This window comes from Somniosus microcephalus, chromosome 11, assembly GCF_052327205.1.
Source record: "Somniosus microcephalus isolate GS21.2 chromosome 11, FLI_Smic_1.0, whole genome shotgun sequence".
Taxonomy (NCBI): Eukaryota; Metazoa; Chordata; class Chondrichthyes; order Squaliformes; family Somniosidae; genus Somniosus; species Somniosus microcephalus.
The window spans coordinates 164,459,582-164,483,083 of NC_140997.1; the positions used below are offsets into that span (position 1 = coordinate 164,459,582).

The following is a 23,502-nucleotide window of genomic DNA, read 5'->3' on the forward strand; positions in this document are numbered from 1 at the left end:
TCACACGTAGAGGAGTGCTCTCTACAGTCAACAGCCTATACGACCCTCTCGGCTTCTTAGCCCCTGTCACCATACAAGGCAGGCTGCTCCTCAGGGAACTCTCCACACGCGCTGAAGAGTGGGATTCACCCCTCCCTGAAGAGATGGAAGCAGAATGGAACAGATGGAGAGACTCACTTCAAGACTTACAGGAGATCCGAATACTCGCTCCTATACGTCCTTCTCTCCCTCAAATGTCCAATTCAAGGAGCTTTGTGTCTTTGCCGACGCATCCGCCAAGGCCATCACAGGTGTGGCTTATCTGAAGGTCACCACTCAAGATGGACAAAGCAAAGTCGGCTTTGTCTTTGGAAAGGCCAAGTTGGCACCCCAGCCAGATCTCAAAGAAGAAGATGTTGTCTTGATGAAGGACAGTCAGGCAAAAAGGAATGAATGGCCTATGGCTATCATCGTGAAGTCCCTTCCCAGCCAAGACGGGAGAGTGAGAAAGGTGGACTTGAGAGTCGTTAAAGAAGGAACAGCAAAGGTCTTCTCTCGGCCTGTCTCTGAGGTGGTCCTTCTTTTGTCGCCAGAGGACTCCAGTGACAAGTAGAGTTAGGTTTATGTGGGGTCATTAACAACCCCAGACGGGGAGTGTTCTGGACTTGTTAGATGTAGATAGCACCCCTAGTGGTAGTTATTGTATAGCAGTGTGTTATTTGACCTTCTTCCTGTCTGCACTGGAAGTAGTATTCGAGGAAGTGTTTTCTTAGTTGTGAACAAGGTCCACGTGTGGCAGCTTGTTTTCTATCCTCCTCCATCCTTCCTTATACACTAGGCAAGACGCAATGTCTGTGAGTATCCTTGTTTGGTAACATAATAACAATCTTGTCGGTATAGTATTTAGACAATACTTTGTCAAAAAGAAGTTTATTAGCTGCTAGCAACTAAGGGTTAGCTTCAGTGCTATTTACTTATACAGTTACCTACTTATCTGTGTTAAGCAGTCTATTCTGTTTTCATAAACATGTTTTTGTATCTTATGTAACATCTAATGCATAGTACTTAGCTCTGTGTACAAAACATACTTTGTCTTTGTTTACAGTTTCACATTTTTATTCAAGTAAAGCTTCAAAACAGCACCCTGCTTCTCGAGGAGTTATTTGAATGAGTGTTTAGCTGACTGGATAGCTGGATAGGAGTTACATCTAGTGAGACCAGCACACTCCCACTTCATAGTTGTGTGCTGCATGCTTCACAACCTGGCAATCCTGAGAACCCAGCCAATGCCACCAGGGATTGGTGCACCACCTGAGGAGGAGGAGAAGAAAGAGGAGGAAAAGGAGGAGGATGAGGAGGTTGATCAGCAGCAGCACCAACGTGGGAGGGAGGCGCACAATGTTGCCACTGCAAGGGCCGTCCGTCAACGGCTGATAACAAGCCGCTTCTAGGCCCCTACTCAGAAGATGGCTTCTGGCATGGAGAACAACATCATGGAAAGCAACCCGCACCCCCTAATGTTGGCCAAGGCAGCAATGATTCCAAAGGCCAAAAATGTAAATTTTGAATGCAACAACTTTTTTCTTTAACAAACTCTATGCACTGGATTTTATCAATGGAGGCGTGTAGGAGGCGGGACTACAACTTTTGGGTTTATAGTCCCGCCTCCATCGAGTTGTGGCCAACCCACTTGATTTTCAGTTGATTGACCTTGTTGAGCCCACCCAGTGGGCTCAGCAGGCCAATTAAGGGCCACCCGGCAACAGGTGACGTCACAGATTGACATTTCATCTGTCAAAAGCTTTTGACAGATGAAATATCAGCATTTGACAGCTCTTTGAAGCTGTCAAACACTAACAATCTGTACTCTAAGTTAATTCCTTCCTCTCAGGCTGATTCAGAGAACTCTCCAGAACAGAAAGCAGAATGCTGCAGATTTTGACAGCTCGCGGCCATTCTGCTTTCTGTGCCGGTGAGATGAGGGACTCCCGAGACTTGAAGAAAGCCTGTAAAGGTAAGTAAAACTTATTTAAACACTTTACACACACCAAACACACTTACCTCTGCACTCATGCACCCATCACTCATCTGAACACCGGACATCTCGAACCCTCCAAGTCCTTCAGCCCAACGGTCCGCCTTGCTAACTTGGTGTGGTTTGGAGCCGTCGGGAAGCCCACACTTCAGGGATAAAAATAGGGATTAGGCTAAAAACTGCCTGTTTACTACCTGTTAACAGGCAGTTAATTGGCACTAATCCCCTACCCGCCTCGGGGAGGTGGCTCCCAGCACAGGTCAGGTACCCGCCTCCTGCGAAACGGGCATGGAGGCGGGTTGGGGGCGGATGGGTTCTGTAGTGTCCGAGTATAAATAATACACGGACTGCAGGAGAACAATAATAACAGGTATTTACTGAACAGAGGGTAACTTAAGACTGAAATACAGAAGCCTGCTATGGCTTTATATACAGGGGTGGTCACTGCCGGTACTGCAGTATAGAATCAGTTCTTCTCTTAAAGGTACATACACAACAGGTTCGTGCCCCCTGATTTTGCGATTTTAAACCCCCACACACCTCCATTCCCGCCTCCACGGTGGATGAAATTCGAGCCCTATGTGTATCATTTATTCAGGGCAAATAATTAGAAACAAACACAACAAATCATGAATTAACAGAACTGGTTCTCACAAGATGGAGATGAACGGCAAAACAGTAAACAAATGTAATCACACAAACCTCGACCTTTACTACAAACATTCCCACCATTTATTTAGACCTCCTACTGTTTGCCCTTCGAGGGTGATCTCCATCCCCTGCACACTTTCCCCCTTCCCACCCTACTGCTCCTCCGTGATGGGGCCCCAGTGGCTGCAGCAAGGCTGGTGGAAGGCTGCTGAATGTCAGATGCAGAGACTACAGATGCCCTTGAAGGATGCCCTCAACCAGCTCTGGGCCTGGAGGCCCCAGCTGCAGACTGCACCAACTCTGCATGGGCGGCAGCAGTCTGGGCTGGCTGTGTTGCAGGCGGTGGCAAGTGCAATGGGGAAGTGCCAGCAGGAATGCTGTCATCCTGAGAGAGGACAGCACCTTCCTGCTCAACCGACACACTGGCACTCCCACAGGGCAGTACCTCAGCATCCGGAGCAATCTGCTCGAGCACAAATTGCTGACCGTGAGAGCCCCGGGGCAATGTGGCCGACCCAGCGATGATGGCAGCAGTCAGTGCTTGCGTGACATCAATCTGAGGCTGCATGAGAGCAGTCTGAGGCTGGATGGCAGCAGCCAGTGACTGAATTGCAGCACTAAGCCATTGCGTTGCATTGGTCTGTGCTGCAGCGGAGTCCTCCACACTCCTAGCCAGTCCATCAATGCTTTCAGGCACCCTTGCCATTGCACCCATGAGCTCAGTGTGTATGCTCAAGGCCTGGCTATTCATGGCCGCAATGACGCGTTCCTCCTCTGAGTCCAGTGCAGCAGGACTCGCTTGCCTACTCACCCTCCGGGGAGATGGCCCCCGAGCTTCCCTACCCCCATGGCATTGCTGCAGCCCACTGGGTCCCAGAGCTTCATCCTCATCAGACCCTACCCCACTGCTCCCCTCCAAGGAAGGCGTGGTCCCAGTGTGGGCATGGGCTCCGTCGGGAGACACAGGCGGTGAGGCTCCGGCTTCCTCTTCCTCCTCGCCTGGGGCATTGAGGGATAGGCTGGTCAGCTGGTGGTTCACTATCTGAAAGCAGGGAGGTAGAAGAGTGGCTTTACCGTCAGGACAGGGGGGCAGTAAGGGAGCAAGGACTGGAGTCATTTAGTAAGTTGGATTGAAAGTGTGAAAGGCTGGTGTTGTGAGGGGCAAGTGGAATGAGAGAGGAGAGAAAGCTGATGAACATACCATTGCTGTCCCCAAGGGGGTTGGCCTCTCCAGCGGCCATGGGACCTATCACCTGGCTGGCAACGATCATGTGCACTCGCGCCTCCAAATCGCTCAGGGTCTGCAGCTCAGCCGGCCCTCCACCCGTCCATTGCTGCTGCCGCCTGTTATGAGATAGCTTGGCCTGCAAGAAAAAGGACGGCGTCTGAGTGAATGTGCAGCCTTGTGCTTGCCTGATGTGCCTCCCATAGTTGAATAGCCCTTAATGTATGCAAAGTGTGGAATGTGCGTGTTTGTTTTATGAGATGGCCATAGGTCTTGGATGAGTGTTCGGCATTTGGGGTTTTTAAACCCTCTGGGCACAGAGTGAGGTTGAGATGGAGGGATGTAGAGGTATTGAAAAGCAGCCACTCACCCTGACCACCCGAGTGAGGTCGTTGAACTTCTTCCGACATTGGGTGTGGGTCCTCGGCACCAGGCTCTTGGAGGAGACGTGCTGAGCCACCTCCCTCCAGACTCTTCTGTATTTGCAGGGTAATGGCCTCCTGCCACTCTGTGGGTAGAGCACTGCCCGTCGCCGCTCCACAGCGCCAACCAGAGCCACTGTAGGGGGTGGTGTTTGGGGTCATGACTTATGAGTGCTTCGAATCGCTCCCACTCCCTTGGTTCTAGACCTTGGACTTATTTGGGGGTTGTGATAAAAGTGCAGCAGACAAACTGATTTTGGTGCAAGAACTTTGAATTTTATTTGAGGAAGAAAATACAACACAATAATAACACTCTAATAAAATGGGGAAAACACTTCAACATACATGAGGGAAAATTACAGTAGACAAATATTTCACCTCTCCCAATCCCACCTTACTGGCTAAGTTAGGCTCTAAAAGGACCAGGGATAATGCTCACCAAACGACTCCTTGACAGTTGAGCTGGTTCGCGATTTTGGGGTTCGCTAGATGTGTCGGTTGGGGCCTGCCATACCCCGGACGCGGTAAAGGACTTCACCTGCGTATCTGGTCAGTCTTCGCGAGTCCACTGATGCGGTAGGATGCGTATTGGCTTTATCAGGTGAGTACTCAATTTTCTTCTGTTAGAAATAGGGCTTAGAGTCTCTTTGAGTAAAATTTTACCCAGGGGTAAGTCAGAATAGTTTGTAGAGTGGTAAAACTTGCGGATCTTCGGTTTCTTCCGAGTTGGTTTTCCGTTGGTTGCGGTGGCCCAATAGTACCCGGTTGGCTGAGGGTAATATTCGGTTGGTTGTTCCGTGGGGCCTTTGGTGCCACAAGGTGTCCGATGGTGTGTTACTTCTTCGAGAGAGAGAACTGCTTCAAGATGCTTGCTCCTTGATCTTGATGTTACTCGATGATGGCTCTTCAACTTGTACTTGGAATTGTTGCTGTTTGAACTCCTTTGAACACCTCAAACTCCCACCTTGCTGAACTGTACTGTTTGAACTGTTGAACAGGCCTCCAATTATACTAATCAAGGCCTGCTAATCTGTGTGCCAAATCAGTTTAGGTTTATTGTTAGATTTTGGCGGGCTCGTTAACATTGAGTTGTGTAAATTGTTTAATCGGTTTCGGGATGGCTTTCTGAGTTCTTGAAGTAGTTTAAAAATGTGAGAAGTGGTTTCGGGGTGGTTTTCCTGAGCTGTTGAGCTCTTATTTAATTGTAGTGAATTGTCCTCAAGCTTTGAATTTCCTGTGGGGCCTGAGATTCTTTGTAGGTTGGGAATCCCTCTTGCTTTCCTTGCCCAATGCTACTTCTCCTGTGAGTCCCTCACCGTTGGAGGCTGCAGGCTGGGGATCCCTGTCTTTAGACTGATCCCGGACCTTGGGCATTCTTTTTCGGGTTGCGGCCACTCCGGGGCTGAACCATTTAAACTGATACGCTGGTGACCACAGTAGTTTAGGGTGTGGCATGCGAGGAGACCTTCTTAAGGCTCTGGCTACTGGGGATGTGTCCGAGTCCCAAATAATAGGTGGGACGGCCACTGCCCCCACCGGTGCGGTCTGTGAGTCTGCCACAGCTGCTGGCTGAGGATCTCTATTTCTAGTGCGGTTCACCCTTGCTGGCCGTTCCCCTTTCTCGGGTTTAAATAGTTTACATTGATTAATGTGGAACCACTTTGTGTGGCATGGCATCTTTATGGCATAGACCATGGGGCTGGCCTTGTCTACAATGCTGTACGGCCCCATGTACGATGGTTCGAAACTCCCTATCCGGGCAAAGTTCCTCACCATGACCTGATCCCCTATTTCCCACTTGTGGTGCCTGCGGGGTTCTAGCAGCAGTCGGTTACTCTGGTGCTGTTTTCCCATGTTGCTAGCAGCCTGCCAGTGAATGTGTTTAAGGTGTTCAAACAGATTCCTGACGAAGCTGTCCTGGTTCACCTCTCTGAGCTGACCTTCTGTGAGCACCGGGGCCAGCACATGGGTGGGGGTCCACATAACCCTACTAATCATGAGCTTGTGTGGGGAATACCCTGTGCTTTTTGACTGGCTGGCTCAGATCCCCATTAGGACCAATGGTAAGACTTCTACCCACTTCTTGGGTGAGTCTCCCGTCTCCTTACGCAGCCTTTCTTTGATGGTACGGTTTAAACGCTCTACAGGACCCGATGACTGTGGGTTGTAGGCGACGTGCCATTTCCCCTCGATGCCGAGTACCATGAGGGTCTCTTGCATGACCTGCCCGGTAAAATGACTCCCTTGGTCGGACTCCACATACTGCGGTAGTCGCCATAGTGAGAACACTTCCCACGACCAGGATCTTAGCTGTACCCAATGCGGTAGTTGGTTGGCAGGGAAAGGCTTCCACCCACTTTGAAAACACATCCACCAGGACTAGGCAGTATTTGTAGCTTCCCTGGGTGGTGGGTAGGGGCCCGATGTAATCGATCTGGATCGACTGCCATGGTCCCTCTACCTCCCTGATGTGTCCCAAAGATACCTTCCTTTTCTGGGAGTCAGGCTTATTGGCAGCACACACCAGACAGCTGGCACAAAACTCGCAGACATGTTCCCTCAGTCCTGGCCACCATCCTGCCTGTTCCACCCATTGCCAAGTGGTCTCAGGCCCGGGATGCCCCGCTCCTGGACCCTCATGGGCCAGTTGGAGGAATTCCCTTTGGTGCTGCTGCGGCACTACCCACTGCTCCCCACTGAACAGCATGCCTTCCTTAACAGTGATGGCTGCTGTGCCGTACGGGCCCTCTACCTTTTCCCCTTTTGTGAGCGTTCAGGACGGCTCTGAGGACGGGATCCCGGGCTTGAGCTTGCTTTAAGTCCGGGACCAAAGCTACCCACTGTGTGTCTCCCTTGTCCTGGTTTGCGGCTACTGAACCTGTTTGGTAGGGATCCCAGAACTCTCCTTCCCTGGCCCCCTGCTTGGCCAATTCATCTGTCTTTTGGTTGCCCTCCCACATGAGCTCTGTCTTTGAATGGGCTTTAACTTTATGGATATAGACCTTTTCTTCCTCCCACACAGCTGCCATGATTTTCTCCAGCAGAGGCTTGATTGCCAGGGGTCTCCCGTCAGCGGAGGTATATCCGCGGCGGGACCAGATGGCCAGGTATTCCGTACACGAATTGCATGTGAACATGCTGTCCGAGCAAATCGTGTACGGGGCAGGGAATTTCTCGGGGTGTGTAACCACGTACACTACCGCAGACAGTTCAGCTTGCTGGGCGCTCATGGTGCTGGGGAGTTTAATTGCCAGGGCAATGTCCGACCCTGGGTCATAAACTCCACACCCTGTGAGTCGCTCGCCAGCAGATACTGTGCTCGAACCGTCCACATAGATTTCGCGGCCTGTGGGGTGTATCCCGGCCCGAAAACCTATGTTGACTTCCCATAACCCTTCAATGGAACACCGGTGGGCCGTCCCTGGATAAATCATGTTGGCCGCGAGCTTCAGCTCACAGAGATCTTTCGCCTTTAGGTCCATCTGGGAGAGAAGCAGGGTCCAGCGAGCAATGCGGGCACTGCTCACTGTCCCATCTTTAATTCTCCCATCTAGGAGCATCTGGGTGGGCATGAGGAGGGTGATGGGTGAGGTACCTGTGAAGATCAATGATCTTTTCACAGCCCAGTGAGTGGCGAGGAGGTGCCTCTCACAGTTGGACTAGCCCTTCTCCACATCTGTGAGTATCCTGGAGGGGTAAACCACCGGTCTCAGCTGGCCGTGCCGCTCTTGGAGCAGCACTGCACTCAGGCTGTCCCCGCTGGCTGCTACCTCCAGGAAAAACTCTTTTCCCCCATCAATAGCCCCTAGAGCTGGCGCAGTCTGCAGATCTTGTTTGAGTTTTACGAATGCTGCCTCGCAGCCCTCATCCCAAACCCACTCCACTCCCTTGTGTAGGAGTCGGAGCAGAGGGGCTGCTGTGGCTGCATAATCCTCAATAAAATCTCTGCAGTACCCGGTTAGCCCTAGAAAAGATATCACCCCCGTGACTGTGTTGGGGGCTGGTAACTCCTGCAGTGCTTCCCTTCTAGCTTTGTCGATGTCCCTTTCCCCTGCGCATAGTCAGCCCTAGGAATTTTACTTTCTGTTGGACGATCTGTACCTTCTTCGGGTTTACTTTAAAACCCTCTTGCCTGAGCAGCTCCAGCAGTTCAGCCAGTAGTGGACCGTGTTCCTCTCCTTCATCGGTGAATAGGAGCAGGTCATCCACATACTGTACTAACTGCCGGGGCCAGCTGAAGCCCTTTAAACAATTAGCCATGCACTGGTGAAAAATACTAGGGCTATTGTGGAAACCCTGAGGTAGGCAGTTCCAGGTGTATTGTTGGCCTTTAAAAGTGAAGGCGAACTTATACTGGTCCTCTCTTCGTACAGGGATGGACCAAAACTCGTTGGAAATATCCAGCACTGTGAAGGTGGTTGCGGAGGCTGGGATACTTCCAATGAGGTCGGCGACAGCTGCGACCATGGGTGCACAGGCGGGGATGTTTCAGTTGAGTACCCGATAGTCCACTGTGGCCCTCCAGGAGTTGTCCAGTTTTCTAACCGGCCACAGTGGAGAGTTTACATGGGTGGCTATTGGTCTCAATACCCCCTGTTTGACCAGAGAAGTCATGGCCGTTTCCATGTCTGCCTCCGCCTCCTTGGGGAAATTGTATTGCTTTTGTGGTCGGGTCATGGGATCCCCACTCACACTAACCTCGACCCCGTTTACCCTCCCACAATCATGTTTATGAGTGACAAATGTGGCGAGGTGCGCTCGCACAAATGCTTGGTACTCCATCGGAGTGTTACTGACCATTAGTTCGAGGTCGTAACCCTCCTTTGGTTTTAAGGTGCACAAGGTCCCCTTGCCCTGTTTCTCTGGGATGACTGCCACTTCATTTTCCTTGCCGGTGCATGCTCCCCACAGACAGTGGTTCCTAAGATCCACTAGAATCCTGTGGCCTATGATAAAATCAGCCCCCAGGATCCCCTTTCCTTCCTGCTCCCATTTCATTAAAACACAGGTCCACTTGGTGTGAAGTGCTCCTAAATGAATGGACAGCGGGATGGAGAACGAGCCAGCCTGCTCGTTACCTGTAAACCCCACTAAGCTATACGGGATCGCATTAGACAGAGGTGAGGCGGTGGGGTTAGCTGAATAGACAATGGTGCTCGATGCTCCCGTGTCTAACAGATAGGTCCCTTTCACCTTTTCCACCTCCATCTTAACAAGCAGTCTCTTCCATGCATCATACTCAAGGGGACACAGGTAGACAGGTTCCAGTCATAGGTCTGGGTTGGGTGGAGTAGATGGGGTTAAAACACCAGTTGCGGTGGCTACCTTCCCTGGGCCACTTAATAAAACTCAGAGCGCAGCTACTCTTGAATCAAGCGTGGGGGGAGAGGTCGGTGTTTCTGTTTTTGGGGCAGGAGCTGAGGAGTTCTTTCCTACGTTATCCTTCCACGGATTCCTACAGTCCCTTCTCCAATGCCCATTCATCCCGCACCCGAAGCAGTTACGCTTCATGTCGGAAGGGTTACCCCCTTCTTGGTGCCATTCTTTCTTATTCTAGCTAGGTTTCATCTCATGAACCTTTCCTTTTGGTGGGTGTTCTTCTATCCCTCTACCATTGCAGTAAGCCAGGGTCAGTTGTCTGACCACTGTCTCCTCGGTGACCTGGGGGCCTTTTGGGTCAAACCACAGCTCAGCCTTGGCTCTGATCCATTTGCCACCAGGCTTCGGAACCAGTGGGCCAGCTAGTCCTGATTCAGGTGAGCCCGGTTGAGATCCCCATTACAGGCACTCCTGTACACAGGCCACAGTCGGTCTGCGAAAGCCTGTGGGGTCTCCCCTGCTAGCTGTGTTGTCTTCTCCACCCGGGAGAAAGGACTACCATCGTTCATACCCATGGCCTCCAGAACTTCCTCCCAGATGGCAGCGTATCCCCCTTGCCCTTTCTTGCTCTCCGCAGAGAGGGACTGGTACAATTTGCCATCCAGAGAGAAAAGGAGCATTTTGGCCATCTCGGAGTCATCGCACTCGTTAATGCCTGCTGCCTGTTCCACTTCCATGAAGTGGACCGAGGGGTCTCCCTTTTGGGTGAGTTTGTTCAGGTGGCTTATCATAGCCCTAAGCTGTTGGGTACCATGGGGAACCACGAATTGGCTTTCCAGGGGTCCCTGACCCCCACCACCGCCAGGCGGGCCAAACTTTTGCTGCCGGGCTGGGCACATCGGCCCCGGCCCTGACCTTTCCTGCATTGGTTTGCCCACCTCTCCCTGCTGCCAAACCGAGCTAAAACCTGGCGCTACAGGTGGTGGTGGTGTGCTCTCCCTGCCAGCCTCACAAATCGCCCATCCCTCCTGCTGCCCAACCGGGTTGGTCCCCGGCGCCACAGGTGATGTCTGAACAGTTTCCCCTTCTACTTCCAGGTCCACCCAGGCCGCACCCGGGCTTATTAGGCACACCATGCCTTTTGCCCTGGACAGAGCAAGGTTTAAACTATCGATCTGCTTCTGACAGGGGCCGTGATCTCCCGCTTCAAACCCCCTACTGCTTGCTATCTTATAAGCTGCCTGTATGTCTCTCAACCTCTCCTGTTCTTTTACTTGCTTGGCAAGGCGGGCGTTCTCTTCTCGTAACACTAATTCATTACTTTTTGCCTCAGTGACCTGACACCGAAAGTATTCCTGTCTGTTCCTATGCTTTTCCATTATCTGCGTCTTTTCCTGGCTTTGGGCGTTTAATTCTTCCAATAATCCTTCCCCTGCTAGAGCCCTTGCTTGAGACAGCTGAGCTGATACCCGCAGCTCTTCTGTTAGTGCCTCAATGCGCTTATCTAAAAGCTGGATCTGTCGCTGGGAGCAGACCAACCAGATGGCCTTCTCCACTGACTTTTTATGATCTTTGCTCTCAGTCCATTTGGCTGCAGCATCCATGGGACGCTCAGCGCGCAACTGACTGAGCACCCATTTCTTGGTGATATTCACCTTCTCAAATACATAAGAGGAAATCCTCTCTTCCATCTTTGTTCTCTCCTCAAAAACAGTGTTTACTGCATCACATCCCTTTTGCCAAGGTCCTGCCGCGGTCGTCATTATGTAGGGGGTGGTGTATGGGGGGGTCAGCTTCACCTCTGACTTATGAGTGGTTCGAATCGCTCCCACTCCCTTGGTTCTAGACCTTGGACTTATTTGGGGGTTGTGATAAAAGTGTAGCAGATAACTGGTTTTTGGTGCAAGAACTTTGATTTTTATTTGAGAAAGAAAATACAACACAATAATAACACTCTAATAAAATGGGAAACACTTCGACATACACGAGGGAAAATTACAGTAGACAAATATCTCACTCCTCCCAATCCCACCTTACTAGCTAAGTTGGACCTGAAGGACCAGGGATAATGCTCACCAAAAGACTACTTGACAGTTGAGCTGGTTCACGATTTTGGGTTTCGCTAGATGTGTAGGTTGGGGCCTGCCATACCCCGGACGCGGTAGAGGACTTCACCTGCGTATCTGGTCAGTCTTCGCGAGTCTGCTGATGCGGTAGGGTTCGTATTGGATCTATCAGGCGAGTACCCAATTTTCTTTGGTTAGAAATAGGGCCTAGAGTCTTTTGAATAAAAATCTTACCCAGGGGTAAGTCAGGAATAGTTTGTAGAGTGGAAAAACTTGCGGATCTTCGGTTTCTTCCGAGTTGGTTTCTCATTGGTCGCGGTGGCCCAATATAACCCGGTTGGCTGTGGGTAATATTCGGTTGGTTGTTTCGTGGGGCCCTTGGCGCCGCGAGGTGTCCAATGGTGTGTTACTTCTTCGAGGGAGAACTGCTTCGAGATGCTTGCTCCTTGATCTTGATGTTGCTCGATGATGGCTCTTCTTGAACTTGTTTCTTCTTTCCGATCGAACTGTACTGTGTTGTCTTACTTTTTGAACAGGCTTCCAGTTATACTAATCGAGGCCTGCTAATCTGTGCGCCAAATCAGGTTAGGTTTATTGTTAGATTTTGGCGGGCTCGTTAATATTGAGTTGTGTAAATTGTTTAAGCGGTTTTGGGATGGCTTCCTGTGTTGTTGAAGTAGTTTAAAAATGTGAGAAGTGGTTTCAGGATGTTGAGCTCTTACCTAATTGTAGTGAATTGTCCTCAAGCTTTGAGTTTCCTGTGAGGCCTGAGATTCTTTGTAGGTTGGCGAAGTGATTTGTTTTATGCATGTTTTTGGATGGGTCCTGTGAGGCTCTTCTTCCGTGGGTCTATTGTTAGCATGTAAATTTCTTGATAGAGGCTGAGTGACATTTACAGTTCCCCCAGACAGTTTGACTACCTCGAATACTCAAACTGTCTACTGCAGAGGTAGATCCCAAATTCTGCAACAGCCTTTTCCCAAACATGCCTGAACATGTCCTTTTAAAATGCCAAGTCTGTTTCTGACCTTGAGTCTCCTTGTTAGGCCCAACATGCCCTTTTATCCTGAAGGTTTTGCAAGGGTCCAAAGTCATTTTTAATAGGTTTTCTTTCGTTTTGGGGGACCTGTTAATTTTGAGAATCTTACACCACCAAGGCCCAGCTGCTGAAGTGCTGAGCACTTTCCCTGGGCCTCTTCTTTGGTGGTTCCAGCAGAATTGATGTACAGGTCTCTCCAGGCTGAGATTCAAGGCTGCAATGAGCAGGTTGTGGCTGGACAGCAAGATTGACCCTCCCCTTTAAGAACTGGCCGGCGCCAGTCTGTCTGTGTTCCGTTGCTAACTGACATCACATGAGCTTTGCCAGCGCTCTGAGGTAGCGCCTCGCTCCTCGGCGTTAGCGTCTTAAGACAGGTGTGTAGCGCCTGATTTAGTGCTCAAATCACCTCCAGGGGTGATAGAAGCCAAGTTTGCAGTTGGAGGTGATAATTAGCGCTGGGCGCTAAACTTTGCGCCCGGCCAATAATAGCGCCCCAAACGGGGCGATACCGAATTTCTCCCCCTACACTCTAGACAGGGTTTGTGTAATTATCACACTTCCCCCTCCCCATAAAGACTATTTGGCACAAGTATGAATTAATAAAGAAAGATAAAATATTGAATTTCTTATGAACTGAAACAGGGCTGATCCTTGGATCCTTTGGATCTAACACACCAGCACTGTTGCTGATAATATACTAATACAAATATTTTCTACAGTGAAAGCACTGTATTCCCTTTGGCAGCTCACATGGTCCCTGGGAGTGTTTCATATTTGCAGAGGGTTCCCCACACATATAAGTTTCATAGAATCATAGATATTTACGGCACGGAAGGAGGCCATTTGGCCCATCGTGTCTGTGCCGGCCGAGAAAGAGCTATCCAGCCTAATCCCACTTTCCACCTCTTGGTCCATAGCCTTGTAAGTTACAGCACTTCAAGTGCATATCCAAGTACTTTTTAAATGTGGTGACGGTTTCTGCCTCTACCACCCTTTCAGGCAGTGAATTTCAGACCCTCACCACCCTCTGGGTGAAAGAAGTTCTCCTCAAATCCCCTCTAAACTTCTACCAATTACTTTAAATCTATGCCCCCTGGTTATTAACCTCTCTGCTGGGAGAAATAGGCCCTTCCTATCCACTCTATCTAGGCCCCTCATAATTTTATACACCTCAATCAAGTCTCCCCTCAGCCTCCTCTGTTCCAAAGAAAACAACCTCAACCTCTCCAATCTTTCCTCATAGCTAAAATTCTCCAGTCCTGGCAACATCCTTGTAAATCTCCTCTGTACCCTCTCTAGTGCAATCACATCTTTCCTGTAATGTGGTGACCAGAGTTGTATCATCTGCAAACTTCTTAATCATGCCCCTACATTGAAGTCTAAATCATTGATAATATACCACAAAAAGCAAGAGCCCTGTAGAATCCACTGGAAACAGCCTTCCAGTCACAAAAACATCCGTCGACCATTACACTTTGCATTCTGCCACTGAGCCAACTTTGGATCCAACTTGCCACTTTCCCTTGGATTCCATGGGCTTTTACTTTTCTCACCAGTCTGCCATGTAGGACCTTGTCAAAAGCCTTGCTGAAATACATGTAGACTACATCAAACACGCTACCCTCATCAACCCTCCTTGTTACCTCCTCAAAAAATTCAATCAAGTTAGTCAGACACGACCTTCCCTTAACAAATCCATGCTGACTGTCCTTCATTAATCCGTGCCTTTCTAAATAATGAGTAATATTGTCCCTCAGAATTTTTTCCAATACTTTGCCCACCACCGAGGTTAGGCTGACTGGCCTGTAATTACTCGGTCTATCCTTTTCTCCCTTTTTAAATAACGGTACAACATTAGCAGTCTTCCAGCACCACACCTGTAGCCAGAGAGGATTGGAAAATGATGGTCAGAGCCTCCGCTATTTCCTCCCTTGCTTCTCTTAACAGCCTGGGATACATTTCATCCAGGCCTGGCAATTTATCTACTTTCAAAGATGCTAAACCCCTTAATATTTCCTCTCTCACTATGTTTATCTCATCTAATATTTCACACTCCTCCTTAACTACAATGTCTGCATCATCCCTCTCTTTTGTGAAGACAGACACAAAGGGCAGGATTTTCATTGGGCCGTGGAGGCAGGATTGGAGGCGTGTGGGGGGTTAAAATCTCGAAATCGGGGGGCACAAACCCATCCCGCCCCCAACCTGCCTCCATGCCAGTTTCAAAGGAGGCGGATACCCGACCTGTGCTGGGACCCGCCTCCCCGAGGCGTGAAGGGGATTAGTGCCAATTAACTGCCTGTTAACAGGTAGTTAACAGGCAGTTTTTAGTCTAATCCCTATTTTTATTGCTGAAGTGTGGGATTCCCAACGGCTCCAAACCACGCCAAGTTAGCAAGATGGGCCGTCGGGCTAAAGGACTTGGAGGGTTCGAGATGTCCAGTGTTCAGGTGAGTGATGGGTGCATGAGTGAAGAGGTAAGTGTGTTTGGTGTGTGTAAAGTGTTTAAAGAAGTTTTACTTACATTTACTTACCTTTACAGCCTTCCTTCCTTCAGGTCTCGGGAGTCCCTCATCTCACCGGCACAGAAAGCAGAATGGCCGCGAGCTGTCAAAAGTTGCAGCATTCAGCTTTCTGTTCTGGAGAGATCTCTAAATCAGCCTGAGAGGAAGGAATTAACTTAGTGTACAGATTGTCAGTGTTTGACAGCTTCAAAGAGCTGTCAAACGCTGATATTTCATCTGTCAAAAGTTCTTGACAGATGAAATGTCAATCTGTGACATCACCTGTTGTCAGGTGGCCCTTAATTGGCCTGCTGAGCCCGCTGGGCGGGCTCAACAAGGTCAATCAAGTGAAAATCGAGTGGGTTGGCCACAACTCGATGGAGGCAGGACTACAACCGCAAAAGTTGTAGTCACGCCTCCTATACGCCTCCAGAATCAAAATCCAGCCCAAAATATTCATTAAGAACCATACCCACGTCTTCCGCCTCCACACACAGGTTACCTTTTTGGTCTCTAATAGGCCCTACTCTTTCTTTAGTTATCCTCTACTCTTTCTTTAGTTATCTTATTTGAAAGCTATTGCTTTTTCTAATACTATCACTGACACATTACACCAAAAATGCTGGAAAAAACATTTTGTATATTAACAAAGGGATGAGCTAAATATTTTGAAAGAACATCATTGCTACAAGGGGACATGAACAAACTCCTTTATAAGAAAATGACAAGCCTGTCGTTGATTGATATTCATAAATTTATTATTCAAATATCTCTATTTGAGCTCAAATATTTTAGGCTCAGCTTCAAGGCAAGATATTCTGCTTTAAGTACAACTGAAGCAGGAATTCTCTGTTTTATTTATGCTTCTTTCTGGTCTGTCCAGGTAGTGCTTTTGTTTTAGCATGCATCATTGCTCAGCACAAACAACATGTAAGAGAGTGCGTCAGATTGAAGGTGGGCGTCATCATAATGACCAAGTGCCTTCTAAAAAGCCTTGTCAGCCTTCACTATTCTATGTACTGTAAAATTAATCAAGTGTGTTGCCGATCTATTATTTAAAATATCGGTTCAGACCAGGGTCATTGCTGGTAGATTGTATAGATATTTAATATTTTATGTAGCTCATAACAGTGTATGATTCATGATTGTTACCACAAACATATGGAATGTGGAACTCATTCCATATGTACGTGGAACTCATTCCATGTACGTGAGATAGCAGCAGGATCAGAACTGCACTATTTTCTCACAAGACACTCGGGGCTGGATTTTAAGATTGCGACGCGCTGGGAGCGGGCAGGTCCGGTAGTGCGCGGGAAACCCGGAAGTCAGTGCAGCGCATCTGTCATTGGCTTTTTAACCCAGCCACTGCATTACCATATCATTTCTAGGTTTCAAGACAAATTAGCATCAGCGGGCATGATGACGACCCGCATTGTTAGATCCGTGGTTCAGTGGATAAATAATTACACGGATGCTGTACATAAACAAACAACAGGTCTTTACTGGAGGAGGGTCATCTCTAGACTGGGGTACAGAGGCATGCGCACAGCTTATATACCGGTGTGGTTACTGCCGGTACTACAGTATGCAGGAGCTGTAAAAAGTAGTTCTGACTTAAAGCACATACACTACAATTCCTCCCTTTTTAGATTAATAATACCCCCTTAATATTCAAATAACAATTACATTTTTACATGTACATTTAATAACAAAAGTCCATTTATAGATTCAGTCTTTGGGGCGGCTTCCTGACCCTTTCGGGATAGCGCCTTTCCGGAGGTTCTTGTTCTTGGTGCAGAGGCAATTCTGACCCCTTTTCATCGGGTAGTTCATCGGGTTCCACTGCTACTGGGTCTGAAGTAGATGCTACCGGTATGTCGGGTTCATCCCCAGGTACTCGAGACATGGGTTGACGCCTTCCTGTGACGCTAAGATCTGATCGACGTGGCGTCTCACAATGTTCTCCCCGACATCCACTGTGTACATTAATGGCCCCTGCCTTGTACATATCGTTCTGGGTTGCCACTTCTCTGTTCGATAGTCACGGGCCAAGACTGGTTGCCCTACATTGAAGCTCCTTGTCGGCTTCTCGTTGATGTGCTGGAATTGTTTGTCCTCAACATTTCTTCGCACATTTGGTCTGAGCAAGTCCAGACGAGATCTCAACCTTCGGTTAAAGAACATCATGGCCGGGGTCTGGTTGGTAACTGCATGTGTCGCGTTTCGATAGGCTAATAAGAAATTGTCCATCTTATGCTGTAGTAGAATTTCCTCGTCACACATGGCCTTTATCGCCTTCTTAAAGGTTTGTATGAACCTCTCAGCCAATCCATTGGTGGCTGGATGATACGGGGCGGATGTGTAATGCCTTACCCCATTCCTTTTCATGAATTTTTGGAACTCGTCGGACACAAACTGTGGTCCATTATCAGAGCAGATCTGCTCTGGCAAACCGTTTCTGGCAAATATGGTCCGTAGGACTGCAATCGTTTTCTCAGTAGTGGTTGAAGACATCTTTATCACCTCAGGCCACTTTGAATGAGCATCCACTGCTATTAAGAACATTGAGTCCATGAATGGACCAGCGAAATCAATGTGCACCCGTTGCCATGGAGAGGAGGGCCACTCCCATGGGTGTAGAGGGGCATGTGGTGGTGCATTTTGGACCCTCTGGCATCCTAAGCAGCTCTTAGTTAGGTCTTCGATTTGTTGATCGATTCCCGGCCACCACACATAAGCCCTAGCAAGGCTTTTCATTTTCACTCCCCCCAGATGACCTTCATGTAGCTCCTTTAGCACTCTCTCCCTTAACTTGGGTGGAATCACCACTCTGGATCCACACATCACTGTCCCCTGGCATACTGACAGCTGTTCTCTTCTGGATGAGAATGCTGGCAACAGTGAGTCGCCATGTGTTGGCCATCCCCTCACCGTCAATTCATATACCCGTGACAGCGTCGGATCATTGCGGGTCTCCTTCTCTATATCCGCGTTTGTTACTGGCAATCGTTCAATTATCGACGAATAAAATATCTCGATAGGGTCCACTGCTGGTGCTTCCTCCACCATAGGCAGTGGCAGGCGCGATAGCCCATCAGCGTTCCCATGCTGTTTCGTGCCTTTATATTCTATTTCATATTGATTCGCCCCTAGAAACAGGGACCATCTTTGTAACTGCTGTGCAGTCATTACTGGCACGCCCTTCTTAGGATTAAAGATGGAGACAAGTGGTTGGTGGTCAGTCAGCAAGGTGAACTTCTGCCCATGCAGATAATGGTTGAATTTTTTTACTCCCCATACTAGGCTGAGGGCCTCCCTGTCAATCTGGGCATAGTTGCGCTCGGCTGAGGTTAGTGACCGAGACGCAAAGGCCACTGGCCTCTCCAACACGTCTGGGAATTTGTGCGACAGCACCGTTCCAATGCCGTAGGGTGATGCATCACATGCCAAACGAATTGGTAGTGCTGGGTTGAAATGGGCCAACACCTCTTTTGATGTGATCAATTCTTTACACTTCTGGAAAGCTTGTCTACGTTCGTCATCCCACTTCCATGGTACCCCTGTTTGCAGTAGGGTGTTCAGCGGGTGTAGTACCGTAGACAAATTTGGTAAGAACTTGTGGTAATAGTTTACCAGCCCGAGGAACGACCTCAGTTGTGACACATTTTCCGGTGCTGGAGCCTTGACTACTGCCTCAATCTTGTCAGGGGACTTATGTAACCCCTCTTCATCGATGACGTGGCCGCAATACGAGATCTGTTTCTGGAAAAACTCGCACTTGTGGCGATTAGCTCGTAGCCCATATTCCTTTAATCTGGCGAGCACCTTCTCCAAGTTAGCGAGGTGATCACCGTCATTTTCGCCCATGACCAAGATGTCGTCCAAATAACACTGGGTCCCTGGAATCTCCTGCAGGACCTGATCCATCGCCCTTTGCCAGATAGCCGGAGCTGAGGCTACTCCAAACACCAGCCGGTTTTATTGATAGAGACCTTTATGGGTGTTGATCATAAGGTAATGTTTCGAAGCTTCTTCTACCTCCATTTGCAAGTACGCCTGGGCTAGATCAATTTTGGTGAAGCGTTTACCACCAGATAGCGAGGCGAAAATATCCTCAATTCGTGGAAGCGGATATTGCACCGTGTGAAGGACTGGGTTCACTGTCACCTTAAAATCCCCACAGATGCGGACCTTCTTTGGTTCCCCAGGCGTATTACTCAACGACCTCTTCATTACAGGGACGATGGGTGTAGCCCACTCGCTCCAGTCCACTTTGGACAGTACTCCTGAACGTTCCAACCCTTCCAGCTCTGCTTCAACCGCTGGTCTGATCACATAAGGCACTGGTCTGGCCTTCAGAAACTTTGGGCTTGCATTATCCTCTATTTTAATTGTTGCTGTTATTCCTTTTAGTGTTCCTAGTCCCTCCTGGAACACTTCTTTTGCGTCAGTTAGCATTTTTGACAGTCGTCCAGGTGTGACGTCGTCATCCTTTTTGGCCTCCACCTTCAGTGCCTGTGTGGAATGCCAATCTAAATGTATCTTCCGGATCCACTCACGTCCTAGCAGTGGTGGTCCTCCATTTGGCAATACATATATATGCATTTTAGGTATTTCCTGACCTTTATCTGTCACTTTCACCCTTATTTTTCCTTTGGGGTAGACTTTTTGCCCCGTATACATCTTCAAGACAATCTCTGTAGCTTTCAAGGGTATGTGTGAAAATAGCCGCTTGTAGTCTCTTTGATTTATGCCTGTTAGAGCTGACCCTGTGTCCAATTCCATTTCCGCTTGGACTCCGTCTATCTTGAGTGTAACCCAGATAGTCTGGTGATCTCTATTTCGGTTACATTATGTAGTTTCAGACAACCCAGCTCCTTGCTTCCGGAGTCTGTGTCACTTTTCTGTTCGTCTGAACCACTGTCCATCACCTGGTGTACCTTTTTGTACTTCTCCTGTGGAGATTTCTTACTGTTGGTTTTCTTCCCAGACCTGCAGACTCTTGCTATGTGTCCTGCTTTCAAATCAAATCAAAATCAAATCAACTTTTATTGTCATTGTTAGTGCACAAGTGCAGTACAACGAAATGTAGGCTTGCGGCTCCCGAGAGTGTACATTTAGATTAAGACATTTAAACATTCAACATACGTTTGGCTTGTAATACATTAACATAAACATAACCATAATAAAGTGCATTGGCAGAAATGCAGGCTTCCAGACTGTCTGCACACTTGGTCCTTGAACCAACAATCTTTCTGGTCATGTGTTGTTCTGCCGCAGCGATAGCACTTCCCTGTTCCATAGGTCATTTCGTTGGTGCCGTATTCTTGCGGTCTCCGTTGTATCTCTGCAGCGCCCCTTGCGGCTGCTTCGTGTGATACTGCCATATTGAAAGCTTTGTCCAGCGTAAGGTCCTTTTCTGATAGAAGCCGTTTCTGGGTTCCTTCACTTTGTAGCCCACACACAAACTTGTCTCTTAACGTGTCTGCTAGTCCCGCTCCAAACTGGCAGTATTTCGATAGCTTGCGCAGTTCCGTTAGGTACTCAGCATTGCTTTCGTCTTTGTGTTGGTTCCTTTTATGGAACTTAAATCGTTCTGCTATCAGCAGCAGTGTGGGGCTTAAGTGGTCCTGTAGGGTTTCTACTATGCTTCCAAAATCCTTGTTTACCGACTTCTCTGGGGTTATTAGATTTCGCAGTAACCCATAAGTTTTTGCACCCATGCTCGGGAAGGGTCTGCTCTGGACCTGCCGTCGGTCTCTTACTGCTCGTTGTGGCTGGGGAACCAAGCCTGGCTCTCCACAGCCTCCCCAGCGAAGTTGGATCTCTGCCTGACTGCTGGGCGGTTGCTCGCGGTCGACGCCCGTGTTCCTGGACTCGACTATTTTTTTAAATATGTTGCAGGTAGATTCGCATCAACACTCGTCGCCACTGTTAGATCCGTGGTTCAGTGGATAAATAATTACATGGATGCTGTACATAAACAAACAACAGGTCTTTACTGGAGGAGGGTCATCTCTAGACTGGGGTACAGAGGTATGCGCACAGCTTATATACCGGTGTGGTTACTGCCAGTACCACAGTATACAGGAGCTGTAAAAAGTAGTTCTGACTTAAAGCACATACACTACACGCATGATGCGATTTCAACTCCAGTATTTAAAGGGACACTCCAAACATGCAATTTGAAGGAGTTTGGAGTTGGGATCCAAAGAGAAGGAAGTGGGAGAATGAAGTTAAAAAGGGCAAAGGCTGCACCTCAGTTCAGTGATGCCTCCCTGGATGTGCTGCTAGGGGCTGTGAGGAGGCAGAGGGATATACTGTTCCCTAGCGATGGGAGGAAGAAGCTAGGGACACCAAGAAGACGTGGTTGGAGGTAACAGAGGAAGTTAGCAGCAGGAGCGTGGTGCTACCCTCCTAGATACAATGTAGGAAGCGGTTCAAAGACCTCAGCAGGGTAGGAAAGGTGGGAGCAATGGTACAGTTAGCTATATCCTGATGTGCATATCACCCCAACCTCCTCAGTCTGCCTTCTCAAACCTACTCCAGCATATCACGTCTCAAACCAACTTACCCTGCAGGTACACCCATCCCTCTCTGTCAATGCAATTTCTCACATCCCCATCTGTCTAACCACCACTGACACACACCCTCATCCTTATGCAATGTCATGCCTCTCCCTCGTAGTCACCTTCAACAAATGCTCTCCATCCATCCGTTCAACAAATGCCATTACTCTCACTCATAGATCTCTTCTTTTCCTTCTTGCAGGAGAAGTGAGCACAGAACACGAGGTAGAGGCTGAGAACCAGAGATGGACCTCCACATATCTCACAGCTAACAAGTGCAGAGGAGAAGGCGCTGGAAATAAGCGGAGTCTCGGCGTGCCTGGCCATCAGAGATGGGGAGATGAGAGCCTCCCAGCTACCTGGTGACAGAATTACATATCGGACAGCCACATAGCATACAACACTGACTCATGCAGACCATGGAGCAGCTCAGATACTCACATTTCAGTGGGACCAGTAAGGGTTTTCACCTGGCGACTCACACATCACACGTGAGCATGAGCAGATGATGGAGACAGGGACAGTAGTGGAGAATTTGCGTCGGAGGCTGTAGGATGCTCCAAGCTCTGCTCAGCTGGACGCAGATACTGTACCAGGGGCCATCGAGCAGCAGCAGAGAATGTGCAATGTACTGGCAGGCATTCCAGCCGCACTGTTCACGTTTGCAGAGAGTGGAGGAGTCTGTCTCAAGCATGAGTGGCATGATGTCACAGGCCTTTGCGATGATGTCTTCATCCATGGAAAGAGTGGCCACCTGCATAGAGCATCAAACGCGGCAATCACACAAATGTATGCAGGCTTTGCCAATGGCTTGCACACTATAAACGCCACCTTAAATAGGATGACTGATATCCTAGTCTTGGCCATTCAGTACCCCACTGACCTGCAGGAAAGTACAGCTGGGCCATCAGAGGGATGATAGTGAAAGAGGGCATGGAAGTGTGGACTCTGCTCAAAGTGCTTCCACTTCTCAACCGTTGCTATCCACCCACCCACCCACCCCTCCAATCCGCCGTCAGTACCCCACATGCTGCCTCGTGTCCCGATGGCCGAGTCTGCCCCTGCAGAAGAAAGAGTAAAGATTTGTAGTTGCACGAGGGTATGCACATGGGTGAGTTACACATTGTTCGAATGTTAATTTCTGTTTTATATGTGAGCCACATAAATATGATGCATTTGCACCACTTTCATGTCTTGCTCATTCTTGGTTGCTGGCTGGCAAGTGGCCTTTTCAATTGTGTGATGATGAATGGGAAGACAATGGCCCAGTAATTCCGGGCACAACGCGTGAGTAAGGACGGGGTACTCACGCGTGTGCCCGGAGGAATTGCCGGTTTTCAGCATGCACAGCGCATGCGCTGAAAACCGGCATTTCCTGTCCTCTGACCCAAGGGGTTAAGAGGCAGAGCGCGCGCGACTGCACAGGCAGCGTGTGCGCAGTGAAATTCGTTTTTTTTTCCAGAGTTGCCCGAGTGTAAAGGCCTCCGGTCTTTACGCGTGGAAAAACCAGACGTAAGTATTTAGTTTTTCAGGTAAGTGGGCTTTTAGTACAATGCAGAATTTTTTTTTCCACAGGTTTGTTATTTTTAAAGAATTTACAGGATAGTAAGTTTAGTTTTAGACCCTATTTTTTAAAAATTTATTTTTTTCAAAAAATTGATTAATTGTTTAAAACATTTTTTTAAACTTA

At 48.7% G+C, this 23,502-nt stretch overlaps 1 long non-coding RNA gene across 1 annotated transcript in view; it reads right to left on the minus strand.

The window, feature by feature from the left end:
• LOC147110970 (uncharacterized) overlaps positions 1-22,786 on the minus strand; it is a 48,467-nt gene extending 25,681 nt beyond the window's left edge. The window contains exons 1-2 of the long non-coding RNA XR_015080109.1: positions 22,696-22,786; positions 22,254-22,566 (exon numbers count right to left, since the gene is read on the minus strand). This is a non-coding gene — a long non-coding RNA (uncharacterized LOC147110970). The remainder of the gene's footprint in view (positions 1-22,253; positions 22,567-22,695) is intronic.
• Between the last annotated feature and the right edge of the window lie 716 nt (positions 22,787-23,502).